We start from the raw sequence: 8,136 nt of genomic DNA on the forward strand, positions 1-8,136 counted from the left end.
CTTAAGCTCAGGTTGTTTGAAACCACCTGCATAGACTCCAAGGCAGTGAGAATTCACCACCCCTCCCCAAAATCTTTCTGAAGCAACATTTTTAAACAGGTGACAGTCCCCATTTGGACAGGCTGCCTGATGGGGTCCCAGGATTACCAGTATTGAAGGCTCTGAGGTGTCTCTTAGTGGAGAATGTCTAGGCCAATACCCCCCCGCCCCCCAGCCCAGTCATAGCAAGGCAGTCCGTATTCCTGCAGCTTTACCTTCAGGAAGGTTATGCACATTGTGTAGGTTAGGGCTTGGAATTAGAGGAGTTATACCCCCAAAAGCCCACTCCTGTGACCTGGGCTACTGCAACATTTGCTCTGTAGTAGGTCCCTGGTCTCCTTGATCTGCATGGCCAATGCACCTGCAGTACATGCCAGTCAGCTGGTCTTGGGCAGCTGCGCCCTCCAGGGCTTGGGAGCCTAGGCCAACCCCATAAGCCTGCATAGCCTCCAGGGTGGGATGCCAGCCCCTTGAAAATCTTTCTGAGCCAGCTTTAAACTGGTGACAGTCAATCCCCATTTAGTCTAGCTGCCTGACAGAGTCCCAGGTTTACCAGTATAGGGGCCCAGGGATGGCTGCTCCCCCAATTTTCCACAATGGCATATTAGTTATTTTGAATTAAAGTTACTTAAGAAATGGGGTAGTAAGTAATCTCCTGTGTGAAATAAATCCCCTGTGTGAAAGGTACCTTTCCTGCACCAGGAGGTAAAGAAATCTTTTTCTTTTCCAACAGTTTATGGAGTGAGCAGGACAAACTTTCCCGGCTGGACATTGCTCATTGATGAGCTTTCCGGATCTCTGTCTGCAGAGTCTAATGGAGTGAGAGCCCTTTTTCTCTTTCTAAATTTATATTAGCTATTCCTTTAGGTGTCACTACTCTGGTAAATTTGGTGGAGTACTCTTGATTTAACTGATCTATTTCCTCCCAGAGATGGTCACTTTTTCTTTGTCTCCATCTTTTGTTTCGTTATAAAAAGGAACTAGCATAGGGAAAGAATGCAGGGGATAGGCCCTTATAAGCCTATTGTTGAAGACAGCCTTACAGACTCATGAGTTAATAGTTCTCATCAGACTGGCATCTGTTGAGATAAACTTTGCTTTGAGTCGGCTATGTTAAAACAAAAGAAAACGGTTTTTTCCTTTCACATTTTTAATGTCCTGAAACCTTGGCTTTGTGGCCACTGCCATCTGGAGGGTACCCTCACTGTGGTGTACTGTGGTGGCCAAATGGACGATTTCTGAGGCACAGAGTTACCAGCGGCACTCTCTCTGTCCAGCTGTGCTCAGGGGAGTTTCTCGTGCGAGGTCCCAGCACATAAGGGAACCCTGTGGCCCCAACCTTCCTTGCTCCAGCGGTGCCCGCCTGGTGGCACAGGTCAGTGAGCTGGTGCCTGGAGGCATGTCACGTATTGATGGGAGGCCAGAGGTACTCTTCACTACCCTAGCCTTACAACCCATGCAAAGAGGGCTTTTGCCATCTTAGATCATTTTGGGGAGAAAACTTTTGGATCATTAGGGCTGATCATCTTTGTCCTCTCCAGAAACACCTCTTGTGTCCATGGTCTAAGCCAGGAACGTTTCCACTGGGTCTTTCCATAAAAAGGCTTATTTGGGGAGGGTGTGTGCTATGGTGAGCGCTGTGAGTTGTGTTAAGACTGATGAACCACAGACCTTTACCTCTAAAACAAATAGTACATTATATGTTAATAAGAAAGAAGGAAAGAAGGAAAGAAGGCTTATTTGAGTTGGTATTGAGATTTAAGATTCTACTCATGAATGGCCAAATGATGGATCCTTTAGATTAGCTATATTTGAAGGAAAAAATTCTTTATGGAGAAGGCTTTTTTTTTTTTTTAAGAATTTTTTATTTGAGAGAGTAAGAGAGAGCGCATAAGCAGGGGCGAGGGGCAGAGGGAGAGGGAGAAGCAGGCTCCTCGCTGAGCAGGGAGACCGATGTGGGGCTTGATCCCAGGGGATCATGATTTGAGCCGAAGGCAGACGCTAAAGTGACTGAGCCACCCAGGGGCTCCTCTTTATGGAGAGTTCTTCATTGTCTTATTGTAACCAACTCAAGTTCATGTGCCCGATGTCCATCAAAGTCGATCACTGAGGCATTGAGCATGTGGCAACAGTTTATTTGAAAGGCTGCCAAATGAGGAGATGGGAGAACAGCTCCAAAACCATCTCTCTGAGAGGGAGACTCGAGTTTTTTTTGTTTTTGTTTGTTTGTTTGTTTGTTTTAAAGGAAAACAGAAAAGAGTCTGGGTAAATGGGAAAAGAGCTATGCTACTCAAAATCAGATAAAGAAAGTAACCAAATCAAGGAGGGTTAATTTCATTTTGTTGTGCTCAAAGAGGAGTTCAGTGGTCCTGACTGGTTCTGGCTGGCTTCTTGATGAAAACTTGAGTTCCTGCAAAACAACTAAATTAACACTCAATTGTTTTGGCATCAGGCGAGGCTATAATCTTATAGGAACTTGGGGGCAGACAGCATTCCAAGAACAAGCAGATATTTGCTTATCTGCCTGGTTAACTCCTTGGTTACCAGTTTTATTATCAGTATAATGGCTAGCCTTAGGGACTTTCTTGACAAGATGGAAAAACAGAAATTAGATGGACTTAAGACAAAAATTAATGTCCACATCCAAAGTAAATTCTCCTTCTCGAAATCTGGCTCCCGACTGCCTGTTTTAACTTGCATTTCCTTACAGAGAGCTGTCTGGTCTAATCTATAGGCCCCAAATACCCAGCTTATTCCTGTAAATGCTTAAAAGCTAGGCAGAAAACTTAGCAGAACCTGTTCCTTGCATTTTTTCCTACTTTTCAAGGCTCTGTAATCAGGCTCTGTCAGCTTCAGACATTTTTTTTTAAAGATTTTATTTATTTATTTATTTATTTATGAGAGAGTGTTAGCACATTTGGGGGGCCGGCAGAGGCGCAGAGGGAGAAGGAGAAGCAGGCTCCCTGCCCTGCCCTACGTGGGGCTCTAACACAGGACCCTGGGATCATGACCTGAGCCCAAGGCAGACATTTTTTTTTTTTTTTAAGATTTTATTTATTTATTTGACAGAGAGAGACACAGCGAGAGAGAGAACACAAGCAGGGGGAGTGGGAGAGGGAGAAGCAGGCTTCCCGTGGAGCAGGGAGCCTGATGTGGGGCTCAATCACAGGACCCTGGGATCATGACCTGCGCCGAAGGCAGATGCTCAACTGCCTGAGCCACCCAGGCACCCCAGTTTCAGACATTTTTATGCAATGTGTTTTGCAGATGTATCCTATACCCCTCACTGAAAAAAAAAATATGTCCCCTGAACAGCAACAGATCTTTAAAATTATAAGACCCTTTTACCTCCAGTTTAAGAAGATCCTACCAAATTTAGAGAGAAATTAGATTACTAACCATTTACAACCCCTCCCTCACAAAGAAAAGAGCTGATCAAAATTTCTCCTAGGCCCTCCTATGTTAATCAGCTAAAGGCCAATATTCAGGGGCTGATAGAAGCCAAGGTTGAATTTTATACTAAGAAAGAAGGCTTTTGTTAAAACACTTTATACAGTCTTTACAAAGACACAAATTTTGATTCTAATTTTAGTTAAAATTTTCCCAGATATAAAGTAGTAAACTAAATTAGAAAAGTGGGTCAGTCCCTTGATTTTTCAGGATGTAATCCAGTTCTTGGGGGAAATTAGGAACAATGGTCTTTTTCTTGCAAATCCTTACAAACCAGAAATACAACTCTAGAAACCAAAGCCCACTATCTTTACCAATCCCCAAAGCTTGCCTATTCCTTTCAAATGTTTCTAGATATTATAGAAGATCATGATATAGGGTGAAAATTATCCTGTACTTTGGAAAAGAAAAAAAAAAAGGAAAAAATTAAATAGCAAATACACCAAAACTCTTGAGAAAAAAATTTTATTTTTTAAGTTTTTATTTTAATTCTTTTAAATTCTTAAAATTTTAAATTCTTTTAATTCTTCAAATTCTTTTAATTCTTTACTTTAATTCCAGCTAACATACAGTGTGAGTTTCAGGTGTACAATATAGTGATTCAACACTTCCATATGTCACCCAGTGCTCATCACAAGTGCCCTCCTTAATTCCTATCACCTGTTTAACCCGTGCCCCTTCATTTCCCTTCCAGTAACCATCTCTTTGTTCTCTACAGTTAAGAGTCTGTTTCTTGATTTGTCTCTCCCCTCTCTTATTTTTCACTTTGCTTGTTTATTTCTTGAATTCCACATGAGTGAAATCATAGCGTATTTGTCTTTGACTTATTTCACTTAGCATTGTAGTCTCTAGTTCCCTCTATGTTGTTGTAAATGGCAAGATTTCATTCTTTTTTATGGCTGAGTAATATTCTATTCTCTCTCCCTCTCTCTCTATATATAACCACCTCTTCTTCATCCATTCATCAGTTGATGGACACTGGGGATGCTTCCATATCTTGGCTTTTGAAAATAATGTAGTTATAAAGATAAGGGTGCATGTATCATTTGAATTAGTGTTCTTGTATTCTTTGGGTAAATATGCAGTAGTGAGATTAATGAATCATAAGGTATTTCTATTTTTAACTTTTTGAGGAACCTCCATACTGTTTTCCATAGTGGCTGCACCAGTTTGCATTCCCACCAACAGTGTACGAGAGTTCCTTTGTCTCCACGTCTTTGCCAAAAACCTGTTGTTTCTACTGTTGTTGATTTTAGCCATTCTGACAGGTGTGAGGTGACATCTCATTGTAGTTTTGATTTGCATTTCCCTGGTGGTAAGTGATATTGAACATCTTTTTATGTGTCTGTTCGCCATCTGTGGGCTGCAAGGTAGCCCATCCGTGGGTTTTCTTTGGAGAAATGTCTGTTTATGGCTTCTGCCCATTTTTCATTGCATTATTTGTTTTTTTGGTGTTGAGTTGTTTAAATTCTTTATATATTTTGGATACTAACCCATCAGATGTGTCATTTGCAAATATCTTCTCCCATTCAGCAGGGTGTCTTCTGGTTTTGTTGATTGTTTCTTTTGCTGTGCAGAAGCTTTTTATTTTGATGTAGTCCCAATAGCTTATTTTTGCTTTTGTTTCCCTTGTCTCAGAAGACATATCCATAAATATGTTGCTAAAAGCAGTGTGCAAAACGTACCACCTATGTTTTTTTAGGAGTTTTATGGTTTTAGGTCTCACATGTAGGTCTTCAATCTATTTTCAGTTTACTTTTGTGTGTGGTGTAAGAAAGTGGTCCAGTTTCTTTCTTGTATGTAGCTGTATAGTTTTCCCAACACCATTTGTTGAAGAGGCTATCTTTTTCCCATTGCATATTCTTGCCTCTTTTAGCAAAGATTAATTGATCATATAATTGAGTTTATTTCTGGATTTTCTATTCTGTTCTATTGATCTATGTGTCTATTTTTGTGCCAGTACCATAGTATTTTAATTACTACAGCTTTGTAATATAACCTGAAGTCTGGAACTTCCAGTTTTGTTTTTCTTTTTCAAGACAGTTTTAGCTGTTTGGGGTCTTTTGTGGTTCCATACAAATTTTAGGATTGTTTGTTCTAGTTCTGTGAAAATTGCTATTGCTATTTTGATAAGGATTGCCTCAAATCTGTAGATTATTTTGGGTAGGCTGGACATATTAACAATATTCCTTCAGAACATGAGCATGGAAAATCTTTCCATTTGTTGTGTCATCTTCAATTTCTTTCATCAGTGTCTTATAGTTTTCACAGTACAGGTCTTTTAAAGTTTATTCCTAGGTGTGTGTGTGTGTATGTGTATTGGTGCAATTGTAAATGGAATTATTTTCTTAATTTCTCTTTCTGCTACTTCATGATTGACATATAGAAATGCAACACATTTCTGCACATTGATTTTGTATCCTGCAGTCTTACTGAATTCATTTATCAGTTCTGTAGTTTTTTGGTGGAGTCTTTAGGGTTTTCTATATATAGTATCATGTCATCTCCAAATAGTGAAAGTTTTACTTTTCCCTTACTGATTTGGATGCCTTTTATTCCTTTCTCTTGTCTGATTGCTGTGGTTAGGATTTGCAAGACTATGTTGAATAAAAATGATGAAAGTGGACAATCTTGTCTTGGTCCTGATCTTAGAAGAAAAGCTCTCAGTGTTTCACCATTGAGTATGATGTTCACTGTGAGTTTTTCATAGATGGCCTTTATTATTCTGAGGTATGTTCACTCTAAACCTACTCTGTTAAGAGTTTTTATTATGAATGGATGTTGTGCTTTGTCAAATACATTCTCTGCATCTATTGAAATGATCATATCATTTTTTATCCTTCCTCTTCTTAACATGATGTATCACATTGATTGATTTGTAAATATTGAACTACCTTGCAGCCCAGGAATAAATTCCACTTGATCATGGTGAATGATTTTTTTATTGTTAGATCTGGTTTGCTAATATTTTATTGAGGATTTTCCATAATATGTTCATCAGAGATATTAGCCTTTAGATTTCTTTTTTTTCTGGTGTCTTTATCTGGTTTTGTTATCAGGGTAATGCTCATAAAATGAATTTGGAAGCTTTCCCTTCCTCTTCTATTTTCTGGAAGAGAGTATCTTCTTTAAATGTTTGGTAGAATTCACATGTGAAGCCATCTCATCCTGGATTTTTGTTTATGAGGAGTTTTTGGATTACTGATTCAATTTCATTGCTAGTAATCAGTCTGCTCAAATGTTCTATTTCTTCCTGATTCAGTTTAGGGAGGTTATAGGTTTCTAGGAATTTATTCATTTCTTCTAGGATGTCCAATTTGTTAGCACATCATTTTCCATAACATTCTCTTACAATCCTTTATATTCTGTGGTGTTATTTTTCCTTTTTCCTTTTTGATTTTATTTAAGTCCTCTCTCCTTCTCTCTCTTTTTTTGAGTCTGGTTAAAGGTTTATCAATTTTGTTGATATTTTCAAAGAACTGTCTTTTGGTTTCATTGATCTGTTCTTTTTTTTTAAATCTCTAATTTGTTTCTGTTCTAATCATTATTTCCTTCCTTCTGCTAGTTTTGGGCTTTGTTCCTCTTTTTCTAGCTTCTTTAGGTCTAAAGTTAGGTTTAGAACATCATACTCAATGGTGAAACACTGAGAGCTTTTCTTCTAAAATCAGGACCAAGACAAGGTTGTCCACTTTCATCATTTTTATTCAACATAGTCTTGCAAATCCTAACCACAGCAATCAGACAAGAGAGTTTTTTTCTTGTTTCTTGAGGTAGGCCTGTATTACTATAGAATTCCCTCTTAGAATAGCTTTTGCTGCATTCCAAAGATTTTGGACCATTATGTTTTCATGTTCATTTGTCTCCATGTTTTTTATTTCTTCTTTGATTTCTTCATTGACCCATCTGTTGTTTAGTAGCATGTTATTTAATCTCCATGTATTTGTGCTTTTTCTAGATTTTTTTCTTGTGGTTGATTTCTAGTTTCATAGCATTGTGGTCAGAAAAGATGAATGTTGTGATTTCAGTCTTTTCGAATTTCTGGAGACTTGATTTGTGACCTAATGTGATCTATTCTGGAGAATTTTCCATGTTCATTTGAAAAGCATGTGTATTTTGCTCTGTTGGTGTGGAATGTTCTGAATATATCTGTTAAATCCATCTGGGCCAATGTGTCATTCAAAGCTATTATTTCCTTGTTGATTTTCTGTCTAGGTGATCTGTCCATTGATGTAAGTGTGGTGTTAAAACCCACTACTATTATTACATTACTATTGACTTCTTCCATTATGTTTGTTCTAGCTGCTTTATGTATTTGGGTGCTTCCATGTTGGATGCATAAATATTTACAATTGTTATACCTTTTTTTTTTTTAAGATTTTATTTATTTTAGAGAGGGGAAGAGAGAGGCAGAGGGAGAGAGAGAATCCTCAAGCAGACTCCCCACTGAGCACAGTGCCTGATGCAGGGCTCCATCCCAGGACCCTGAGATCATGACCAGAGCCGAAATCAAGACTCAGCCACCCAACTGACTGAGCCACCTAGGTATCCCCACAATTGTTATACCTTCTTGTTGAATTGTTCCTTTTATGATTATGTAGTGTACTTCTTTGTCTCTTATTACTAGTCTTTGTTTTAAAATCTATTTTG

Source organism: Neomonachus schauinslandi, chromosome 1 (genome assembly GCF_002201575.2).
Source record: "Neomonachus schauinslandi chromosome 1, ASM220157v2, whole genome shotgun sequence".
NCBI classification, from domain to species: Eukaryota; Metazoa; Chordata; class Mammalia; order Carnivora; family Phocidae; genus Neomonachus; species Neomonachus schauinslandi.